The 12,146-nt window shown below is 39.9% G+C and overlaps 1 long non-coding RNA gene across 1 annotated transcript; it reads left to right on the forward strand.

Annotated features, from left to right (window-relative positions):
- Window positions 1–853: 853 nt before the first annotated feature.
- LOC141511125 (uncharacterized) lies at window positions 854–5,476 on the forward strand. Its single transcript, XR_012475266.1, has 3 exons — window positions 854–912; window positions 1,022–1,164; window positions 5,302–5,476. It is a non-coding gene; the product is annotated as an uncharacterized LOC141511125 (long non-coding RNA).
- Window positions 5,477–12,146: the final 6,670 nt, after the last annotated feature.

The raw sequence follows: 12,146 nt of genomic DNA on the forward strand, positions 1-12,146 counted from the left end.
TTTAAGAACCTCATTCTGAGAAGGGTCCCTAGGCAGGCTTAGATTGCCTAGTCCAACCCTCTCATTTTATAGTTAAAGAAACCAAATGGAAGGTCAAGGAAGAAAACTAATTGGTTCAAGATGGCGGCCAAACTTAATGGAGAGCAAGGAACTAGCTAGAACTCAGGTCTGTCTCCCTCCTAAGGCACTGAATAGATGTACAGTGCTTAACAATGTTGGTAATTTCTTCTCTTCCTCTGTCTAAAGAAAATTGGCTCAGGAGGGAGTAGGATGCAGATTTATCTGCAACTACTGTCACTACTATAATGAGACTGTGAATACAATAGAAATTGTTCAGGATTAATATTGTCCATGTAACATACGTGTGAGAGTGTGAGGGTCTTTGACCAAATGTTTCACTAGTGGGGCCAGGGAAAATTATAGACTCATTTAGGAGGGGGGGAGAGATATAGCATTGGGTCTGGGATAAATATTAAATGTCTTGGAATTTGGGGCGGCTAGGTGGTGCAGTGGATAAAGCACCGGCCATGCAGTCAGGAGTACCTGGGTTCAAATCCGGTCTCAGACCATTTAGTGATTGCCTAGCTGTGTGGCCTTGGGCAAGCCACTTAACCCCATTTGCCTTGCAAAAACCTAAAAAAAAAGTCTTGGAATTGGACCCAAGTTTTGTGGGTTTGAAAATTTTTAAGTATATAGTCTCCTAAAGCACTGATAGCTCTCTGCCATCCTACATACCCTAAACACACACACACACACACACACACACACACACTCACATGAAAGGGATAAACAGAGATCAAGTTTGAAACTGAGAGGAACTGGAAATTGAGTTTTGGCTGGAACAAGTAGAGTTGTCTGAACAGAGCAAATGGCCAGGGCTCACTAATCCAAGGACCTCCTGTCGTCCTCATGGTTAGATTAGAGCTATTTTAGGATAGGATTTCTGGAGTCAACAACTTATCATTACTATGATCTATAAGTTTGCTTTATCTCAGCTTATTTCTGTTCTTTCTTGGTTAAGGAACCCCTCTGCCTGGTGATCTAAAGGGAAGAATAGGACCTCTATTCTAAGTCAAGAAGAAGCTACAGGGGAGCCGGCTGTTGGCAGCATTAGAGGGGCAGCAAGGACATTCTACTCCTAAAAGCTCTAGGATACTGATCCAGGTGGGAACTCACAAGGTAAAGGGGTTCTGGTGAAATCCCAGGTAGGACTGAGGCTGGATAAACTATGGTCCTTGGTTTCTCCTTAGTAAAATGAAGTAGTTGGATTAAATGGACCCTATGATCTCTGCATCTCTAAACCCTTTAGCTCTAAAGACTAGATATTGGGTTCTTAGTCATTGGGTTATAAAGGTCATTATGCTTCCAACCGAGGAGGTTTTCCTCTCTTTTATAATCCTTTGTTAGAGGAACTTTGTTGCTTCTAGTCAGAATATGTTGCTAGAAAGTAACAAGATGAATTGGCAGCCTTGGAGAAGTTCTATAATTTATGCCATAGAAAGGCAGCAAGATGTGGTTTCTAGGGATCTGGAAAAGAAATTGGGAAGACCTTGGTGTAAACTCTGAATCTGGGTAACCCTGGGCAAGCGTCAATTAACAGTCCAGTGCCTCAGTTTCCTGACCTGTAAAATTAGGAGGTTATATTTGATAAGGTCCTTTTTTCTCCTAAATTATGATTCCAGGATTATATGACTCTCAAGTCCTGGGTTGGAAGATAATAAGAAATAGGAAGGATTATGTTGGTGGTTAGCTTCACTATTATCCTGACCCTGATTCCTCCCATAGTCATTACTGCTAATTATCTTCTGATGCACTTGGTAAAAAGCTTCTCTGGCCCATGACCAGGCAGAATTGGCCCAGCCAGGCCTCAGGGCCCTCATTGGAGATAAGGCTATTTGAGGTTGAGGCCAGCTTCTCTGTTGAGAACCACCATGCTAAGCTTTAAACATGAACCACTACTATCGGAGGCCAGGTTGGATTTACAGACAAAGGCTGATACCCTGAATAGATCAGAGCTGACATTTTTCTAAATTCTTCAAAACTTACTTTTAGTGAAGAGGACAGAGCAATAGGAATTCACTCTCTTCCCACACCCAACTCCTTCCTGCATTTTCCTGGATAAGTCACATCCCACTGATGTCTTTACTTCCTTGTAGGATACTGGGGAAGAATCTTGGGGAAATGGGGTGGGAAATTAAGCACTTCTTCAGTGTCTTTTGTATTCTGGTCACTCTGTGCTTTTTTTTTTTTTAATAAAACTTATTTGATCCTCACAACAACTCGGCCAAGTAGGTACTATTATCACAACCACTTTACAATTGAGGAAACTAAGGCAAACAGATGAAATGACTTGCCCATCATCATATAGCTAGTATGTATCAGAGGCTAGATTTGAAATCATGTCTTTCCAACTCCAATCCCAGTGCTCTGTATACCATACTACCAGCTGCCAATGACAGGTGTGGAGAGCTTAGTGCTCCTCAAAGAACATTGCTATTGTTAATTATTCATACATTCTCTAGAGCTTATTTTGCTCAATAGCCCTCGATGTCTCCCTCTTTCCCTGAGGATGAAGTACCTACTTCTCTAGCATCTAAGACCTTCCCCAGTCTGGCTCCAGCCAGATTTAACTTGACTTAACCTTACTCCCCAATAAAGCACTCTTTACTACAGTCAAATTGGCCAGCTTACTTTTCTCCCTCTACCATTATTCAATTCCGTGCCATTTTGCATAGACTCTCCCCAATGCCAAAAAGACTCTTTTTCCTTTTCTGTGCCTCTTGATAATGGTAACCATTTATAGAACACTTTAAGGTTTACAAAGTGCTTAACAATGTTATCTTAGTATCATCTTTTATTATCCTCATTTTATAGATCAGAAAACTAAGGCTGACAGATGAAATGACTTTTCCAAGATCACACAACTGAGTGTCTGAGACAAGATTCAAACTCCAAATATAGCACTATTTCCACTGGGTCACTTGGCTGTCCCTCTTGGAATATTCAGTTTCATTTAAGACTCATTCTAAGGACCACCTCCTAAACTAAGTCTTCCCAATAGCTAATTCCCCTTCATATTTTTATTTTGTGTTTGCTGGTCATACCAGCACAGAGCAGTGGACAGAAAACCCACCTGTAAATCAGGAAGGCCTGAATGCAAAAGTAGCTTCAGTATACGGTTTGTGTGATCCTAGACTAAATAGTGCTTCGGATAGCTCTCTGAGACTTTAAGTGTCATTAAAGGGGCTGACCTGCTTTGGTAGAGGCAGTTGTTTCTAGTCCATATACCAATGAAATCAAAGGTCTAGTTTCCATCCACTCTGTTGTTCTCTGTCTTTGTATTCCCACATGCCTAAGAGAATGCATTGCAAACAGTAAGGGATTAAAAAATGCCTACTTAAATTGAATTTCTTCCTTTTTTGATTAAATCAACTCATCGATGCATGGAAGCATTAGAGGGATGTTCCTCTTATGGGTTGTGAGGGGATCAGAGATTAAATCTTTAGGTAGAAGAAGGTATCCCTTAATGAATTTACAATCATTCCAGTTTAGGACCTCTAAACAGGAAAAGCAGACCCATTAATTCCAACCAAGAGCTAAAACCTAATCCAAATGTCAAAGCTTTCAATATTCTTGTCTCATGGAACTGTAACATCCCAGCATTATCCTCAGGGAAGGGAAACCAGTCCACAACTGTAAGAGGTGTTAAGACCAATGGGGAGATCATATTTCAACAACTGAGGGTGGGGAGTGGTATCCATCCAGACAAGACTTTAACATAATACTTAGTAATTTACCAAACACTGGTGTTAATCCAGAAGGTGGAAGAATTTCTTGATACTTCTCAGTTAACTAAGAGATGTCTATCTCAGTATCAAATGAAATAAGACATACTTTATTGATATGCAAATTCATATCATACATCAGTCACAAATCACAGAGTTTTAGACCAGGAGGGCTCTTAGAAGTTATCTAATCCAATCTCTATCTCCACCCCCCCCAGCTATTTTTTATTGTACAGAGAAAAAACTAAGACCCATCTTGTTTGAATGAACTATACAAAATCACACAGCTAGGTAGCTGAGCTAAAAGCCAAGGGTCCTGGCTCCTGATTTGATGATCTTTTCATGATTTGACTTCATTTGATCAATTATCACAATAATGATTACAAAGTGCTTTCATGTCCATTATATAAGCTGACCCACACAACAACACTGTAATATTATATATTGATGTCCTCACTTTTTTTGATGTTGCTCAGTCATTTTCAGTATTATCTAATTCTTTGTTACTCCATTTGGGGTTTTCTTGATGAAAGATCCTGGAATGGTTTGCTATTTCCTTTTCCAGTTCATCTTACAGATGAAGAAACTGAGGCAAAGAGGATTAAATGACTTGTCCAGGCTCATGAGCTAGTTAGTATCTGAGGTCAGATTTGAAATTATGAAGATCAGTCTTCCTGACTTCAGGCCCACAACTGATTCATTGGGTATTCACTGGGCCACCTCACTCTCTATCTCCCCTTTTACAGGTGAGGAAACTGAATTTCAGAGAAATTAAGTCCAATATCACAAGGAATTGTAGAGTTGACCATCCTGAATGATACTAGCCAGGTAGTAAGACTAGCAGGGCCTTGGATTCTCTTGAGTTGAGCCCATGACCCAACAGAGAAATGTCCTGAAGCCTGAGTTCACATTATTTCAGCTTGAGTCCACATTATTTCCTTTCATGCATTCTACAACCCAGCCCATGTCTCCTGTTTTTAAATAGGCTATCTCCATCCTGGGAATTTTCTCCCTTCTGGGTTTGTTCAAGGTTGAGTACACCTGTTTTCAGAACATCTTTCAAGAGGTAGTTCTGATTCCCTTATGTGACCCCATATCACTTCTAATTAATACTGTGTATGTATGTACATAAATTTATATACACACATACATAAACTGATGAGGGAAATGTTGGCTAAAAAGTTAATTCAGTATAAGTGTATATTTAACACAAATATATAATATGTACTATACTATAATAATATAGTATCTAATCAAGAATATAAAAACAGTAAATATATATTTACTTTTTACTATTTTTATTATATATGTTTACTTTTCAGTGAACATGTGTGCCCCTTATCAGTAGAAGGTAAACTCCCAGAGAAGAGATAGTCTCACCCTGTCATTTAAGAAGAATAGTAACTAATATTGCTGTAACATTTTAAGGATTTGTAAAATGTTTTACCTGTGTAAATCTCATTTAGTCCTCAAAACAACCCTGTGAAATAATGCTATTATTATTTTCATTTTACAGATGAGGCAACTGAGACTGAAAGAGGTTCATTGAAGTGCTCAAGTTCACATAATTAGTATCTGAAGCATGATTAGAATTCTAGTCTTCCTCCAAGTTGGAATACTCTATCCATTCTCCTCCCAAGAACCCAAAAGTGTTTGGTATACAGCAGATACTTAATAAATGTTGGTTGACTGATAAATTGTTTGGTCTGGTCTTTCTTTTCCCCTAGGGACTGAGGAGGCCCAGGTTGAGTAATTTGTAGTAACCTTCATTACCCACCCAAGTCTCTGGTTCCTATTTTTTTAAAGTCTGTCTGGTTTCAAGCCCCTTCCCATCACCCCCACCTCCCCCCACTACCCCTGAGAGTTTTCTAAGCTCTCACAGCTGTGGTGCCAGTTGCCTGCCTGCCCTTTATCTGTCCCCATACATTCAACCCCAGGGGGCCCACACCCATTATAACTTTTCCAAAACAACATCTGGGGAAGCCCAACCAATCCCAAAACCTCTTGTCTGATTTCTTCAAAGATGAATAAAAGGAGCTTCTCTCATCTTCCCTTAGTCCTCAGGGGAAAAGAAGAAGGAAATTTACAAAGTGCTCCTGCTGGGTTTGGGGAAGAAAGTCTTGAAATCAGTCAAAGTCCCTCTCTTTCTCAAAATCCATGAGTGTTCTCCTCATGTTTAGCTTTGGGTAACATTTAGACACCTGTCTCTCCTCTCCCTGCCCCCCAACATCCTCCTCTCCTCCCTCTTCCACCCCCCCTTATTCCCCCCTCCCCCCCCCCAGACAGTAGGAAAAGGGCTTTGATTTTGAGATGCCCTATTAGGGAAGAAGTACCTAGCTATTTTTTTTTAATATGGCCCCATTTAACAGGCTTGGAAAGCCTACAGACTCCTATTCAGAATGATTTTTTAAAAAAAATAAATACATAAAAATAGATTATAAAGGAAACCAATTAAAAATAAAATAGTTATCAAAAACGGTTTTTAAGCTCATAGACCACAAATTAATAACCTCAACTCTAGAGTGGTACTGAATTCTTTCTTTTGATTCCCTCCCCCCAGCCTTTTGTGGCTGAGACACATTGGGATACTTCATAGCAGAAACACATGTCTAGATAAATACCAGTCTGGCCATCTGGTCATCTCCACCCTCTAGCACAGTCTTATCTCCTTCCTCTCTGCTTCTCTTTTTCCCTCTCTGGATCTCTCTCAGTTTCTGTCTCTGTCTCTGGCTCTCTCTCTTCTGTCTTTCTCTGTCTTTTCTTTGTCCCCCAATCTCTCTCTGTTTCTGGGTCTCTCTGTCTCTTTTTTCCTCTCTGTCATCCTGTCTGTCTGTCTGTCTCTCTCACTTCATACATATGTCTAAATGTGGGTTCAAAGATAATGTGTTATATTACCATTGTAAACCATATTATGGCACTGGATCTAAAGTCAGAAGAACACTAAATTTCAAATTCCATTGCAGATACTTAACTAGCTGTGTGACTTCAAGGGCTTGCTTAATTTCCCTGAACCTCAGTTTCCTCATGGCAAAATGAGTATAATAATAGCTCCTGCCTTCAGTGAATGTTTGTCAAGATCAAATGAGATAAGGGTGGTACAGTGAATAGAGCACCGGCCTTGGAGTCAGGAGTACTTGGGTTCAAATACGACCTTAGACACTTACCTAGCCATGTGGCCTTGGGTAAGCCACTTAACCCCATTGCCTTGAAAAATCTAAAACACACACACACACACACACACACACACACACACACACACACATGACAGACAAAAGATCAAATGAGATAACAATGCACTTGAGCTTAAAGTTCTATATAAAATAACTTTACTATTATTATTATTATTATGAGTATGATTGTTAATTATCAGTATTATTTCCTCCTCTTCCAAATAAAATCTCTACACTTTCCACCCTTTATCCCTCTGTGGTAACAAAATGGCAAAAGTGGGAGCAAGGAATCCCAAGTCATCAGGCCTTGGAGAATATGTCATCATGTAGCAGTTAAGAAGCATCTTTGAGGTGGGGCAGGAAAGGTCTCTGTTGGGCCAGAGGTCAGATAGGATGATTGCTGATGACCTACCCCCTACCACTCTCCAGTCCCTTCCTAATTCAATTTTGTGGAAGTCCTTAGAATTCTCACCTATTTGGTCCATATTATAACAAAATAAAGTCCCTTTGTACAGCCAACCCTAGGTGCAGGGAAGGTTAGTCAACCAGCAATTATTAAGTACTTACTGTGTACCTAACACTATGTTGTTTAAAACATGGTGGATGATGTTTGCAGAATTAGTCCAGAATTTGGGGAAATGGGTTTGAATGCTTCAACAAAAAGGAATGATTTAAACTTCAAAGAAAAGGAAGCCATCCAGGACCTACTTTCACTACTGACAACTCTGACTTCCTTTAAGTCCCCCAAAAAATCAAGTCTCTCCCATCCCTTCTTAATTCTAGTCCCTTCCATATACATACATACATACATACATACATACATATATATATATATATATATATATATATATATATGTTTTCAGGATGTCTCTGTAATTTGATGATAAGCTCCTTGAAGACAGGCACTATCTTTTACAAAACTCTTTTGATATTTCCAGCACTTAGCACAGTGCTAGCACATCATAAGGGCCTAATAAATTACAATGATTAAAATGACTGCCTGGTCCCTGTTTATTTCAGTCCATGAGAGTTGATGCCTCAGTTTCTTCTAGTCCACAGAGCAGGAGAGAACCACTTGCCACGAGAATAGCACTATGATATGGCAGGAAGATTCCATAGGTGAGAGCTGAGATCTGGGTTCTTTCACTAACTCATTGAATGACACTCCCTTCACCAGGCTTCAGTTCTCTAATCTGAAAATTGAAGGGATTGGACTATTATCTTTAAGATTCCTTCCAATTATGACATTTTTGTTCTGTAAAAGTCACCTGCTTGGGGAATAAGTGGGTGAGGTTTAACGTGGAGAAGTCACCTGTCTCCCTGGCTAAAGGGTACCTGCTTATCCTTTCCACCTGGGTTGTGACTGCTTTTCTTTGGACCTATGGGTCAGCTCGGACTTGCATACTGTGTTTCTCAGAGGAGGATCTGGTTTGGATTGATGTCCACACTTGCCCAGCATTCTGCATAGCTGAGGTTCCCCCCTTCCCCCAAGCCCTCCACCCCACCTCTAGCTCCAACTTCCTTCTGGTGATAGAGGATCTTTTTTTCCTGAGCTTCATCAAATTTGTCATTCTGTGCATGGGTTGATGAGAGGCCTTGGTCTTTTCAGCTATTTCCTGCCTGAGCTGTTGCCATGGTGGCCAAAGCATGGTTAGCCTGCATCTGCCACAGCTCTCACTGCTATTTCTGTATGTCACCTGGAAAACCTGTGGGTAGCTGCAGAGGTGTTGAAGTTTCCTGGATCAGGAGCAAAATCTGTAACCTTTACCCTATTCCCCATCTTGTTCTTCCCCAGATAACCCTCTTCAAAGTTTCCCTTAGCACCAAGGAGACATTTAACTCCCTTCTCTAAAGGGACAATAGTTATTAAAAATAATCATCATCATCCCAAAAATATCTCCTGTGACTCAGTGGACAATGAGCTCACATCCCCGTATTTTAAATCAATTACAAAAATGATAATCCTATCTCCTAATGCAACAGTCTACATAATATTAAATATAAAGGAATTGTAGTAGACTAGACCATGTATCTATCCCAGGATCATTCCTATCAGAACTCCATTGAAAAAGATCAGAATATAAACACAGCAGTTGACACTGTTAAAGCATTTATATATGTATATGTGTATGTATATACTTATATATATATATATATGTATATATGTTTAAAGAGCAACACAGAGAGACAGTGATGAGAGAAGCAGAGAGAGAGAGAGAGGTGACAGGGAGCAGAGAGATAATGACAGAGAGACTGAAATAGAGACAGAGGGAAGATAGAGATACAGAGATACACAGAGAGACAGAGAGAGAGAGAGAGAGACAGAGACACAAAGACAGAAACAAGGGAGACACAGAGAGACAGTCTGCTGAGTATTTTAAGGTATGCAAAGAACTCTAAATGCATAATCTCATTCTGCTCTAATGGCCACCTTGAGATGGATAGTGGTGTAATGGGAGAAAAACTAGCAGCTACTTCAGTAGTCCAGGGGAGAAGGGTAAAGAGAGCTTGAATTAGGGAGAGGTAAGAATGTCTACCACTGAGGACTGATGGAACATTGGGGATGACAGAGAGATGAGAGTCAAAGGTCCCCAAGTTTTGATCCAGACTGGGAGGGTGGTGGTCCATTGGAAATCAGGAAAAAGACCACCTTAAAAGGTATGTTTTGGGGAAGAACTGGGCTCCCTTGGACAGAGGTGGGAAGAAAATGGGATAGAAGTGGGCTTAAAAGTCCCTGCAGTCAAGTTGTGGGAACTCCTGAATGAACCTGCTTAAACTGCTTTCCTTCCTCAGAAGTAGAAGTAGTGGGAAGCTGGTTCTCCCTGTTGAAGAACTGATGTCTCTTATCACTGAAGGACAGAAAGGACAGCATTAAGGAGGTCTATAAAAGGGTGAAGATCAAAGCATCCAGACTCAAGACAGACACACCCTAAGTCCCAGAGACTCAAACATATACAAACCCCAAAATGTCAACATAAGCCACCAAGACAGCCATTTGCTGCCACTATCCAGCCTCCCATAAATATACAGATCCAACCCTTCTTGGCCACAGGCAAGCATGCAGACACAACTCGAAGGCACACACATTCAAATGTGAGAATCAGATGAGCTCTGCAGCAGCTGGCTCCAAGGTGGTGTCAGAGGGAGCTGACATCATCTTTCCCAGAATATTTCAATACAGCCTTTGCCTTCAGGACCAGGTTTTACTAAATCTCAGATCTCTAAGTATAGCAGGATAACTTTGAATTAACCCCAGGAAGTCAAAGTTCCTGGAAGCACAAAAGAAGATGCTGGCCACACCTTCAATCAATTCAATTAAAAAAAATAATGTACCAGACATTTTATTTTCCAGCTCCGTGCTGAAAATAAAAATAAAAAGCAAAAACAGTCCCTACCCTCAAGGAACTTTCAACCTAAAGGGAGAGACAACATAAAAACAAATATATAGAAAACAAACTAGGATAAGTAGGAAAAAATGAAGAAAGGGAAGGTCCTGGATTAAGAGGGATTGGGGAAAGCCTCTTGTAGAAGATGAGATTTTCAATAATTGGAGTGGAGAAGGAAGACCATTCCAGAATTGGGGGACAGTCAGAGAAAATGTTCCCAGTCCAGAGATGGACTCTTGAATCTTGTAGATGGAATGGTCAGAGATCAGTATAGTTGTATGGTAAACTAAATGTTGACAAGAAGACTGAGTGTTTATTAATCACCTTTTATGTGTTAGATAAGTGGATATAAAGATCACTTTTCCAAAGAATTGGAAACAAAGATGCCCACTTTGTATTATGTTCAGGTAATGGTACTCTCGACATGGCACCAGAAATACGTTGGTCAGTTCAGCCATCCACTAGGGCTATGCCACCAGCAACTCACTTGTCACATGCAAACACATCAGGGACATAATTTGTGAACTTATTCAGGAATAATTATAATGTTTCTTTAGCCTGTGATACACCTTCTTTTATAACTCCAAATCTTTAGTGAATGGAACATAGCTTACTTTGTTTTCTTTTAACTGCTTTGGTTCATTCAGTAATTGCTTGTTGAAATAGTTTTAATCTCCAAGATATTTTGAAAGTTTTCAGGGACAGAAGGACAAAATAACTTCTTTAAGACTAAGTTTCATCATCTCTAGAATGGGAGGGTTGCCTCCCTGTGATCCAGCTCTAACTGAATTTTGAACCTTCAAAAAGTGTATCCTTTTAGAAAATCTGGGGTGTATGGCCACTATGTATAGCTGTAGGCATTAACAATAGTAACTGTTCCACAGTGGAATTTTCCATAAAAGTCCTGGAATAGGTGGGAGTCCAATTCATTCACCTGTACACACTATTCTTTTTTTTGAAACTCCGTCTCATGACAAGACTTTCGAGTCATGATATTTTGTTTCATCTCTCACCCCTACTCATAAAAAATATACACTGGTGATACAACATATATAGGTGACATAAATCCCTGGTGGATCAATGGATGGCAAAGCTATGCAAATGGTTTCAAGAATCCTTAACCCAGAGTAAATCTGTGAATTATTTCCTATTCAACCCATGAATTACCTGCGTACAATTTCCTATATTAGACAGTGAATTTCTTGAGATTTTGGAACTATATGTTGCTCTCCTTTGTGTCCCTAGCAGTGCCTGGTATATGGAAGGTGCTATTTTAATAAGTGTTTATCTACTCATTGACTAAGGTGAATTTTGTTCATTTGCTTTATAAAAGTGACAGGTTTAATTTCAGTTTTGTTGCCAATTAACCTTTCTTTCCCTAAGTGTGGGGGAGATAATGAGCTATAATGTCTCAGGTTAATCACTTCATCTTTCTGGGCTTCAATTTCCCTTTCTGTAAAATGGAGAGAATAACTCTAGGCTGTTGTGAGGATCAAATAAGAAAACATATATTGAAATGTCTAAATTACCAGAGCAGTGTGCAATAGCCCTAAGTTAGAACTCATGAAAGTTCCTGAAATCTAAAATTACAATAAAGGGGCGGCTAGATGGCGAAGTGGATAGAGCATCCTCCGTGGAGTCAGGAGTACCTGAGTTCAAATCTCTCCTCAGACACTTAATAATTACCTAGCGGTGTGGCCTTGGGCAAGCCACTTAACCCCATTTGCCTTGCAAAAGCCTAAAAATTAAATTAAATTAAAACAATTAAAATTACAGCATTATAGGCTTTAAATGTTCAAACAGGT

The sequence above is a fragment of the Macrotis lagotis genome, chromosome 2 (genome assembly GCF_037893015.1).
Source record: "Macrotis lagotis isolate mMagLag1 chromosome 2, bilby.v1.9.chrom.fasta, whole genome shotgun sequence".
NCBI lineage: Eukaryota > Metazoa > Chordata > Mammalia > Peramelemorphia > Peramelidae > Macrotis > Macrotis lagotis.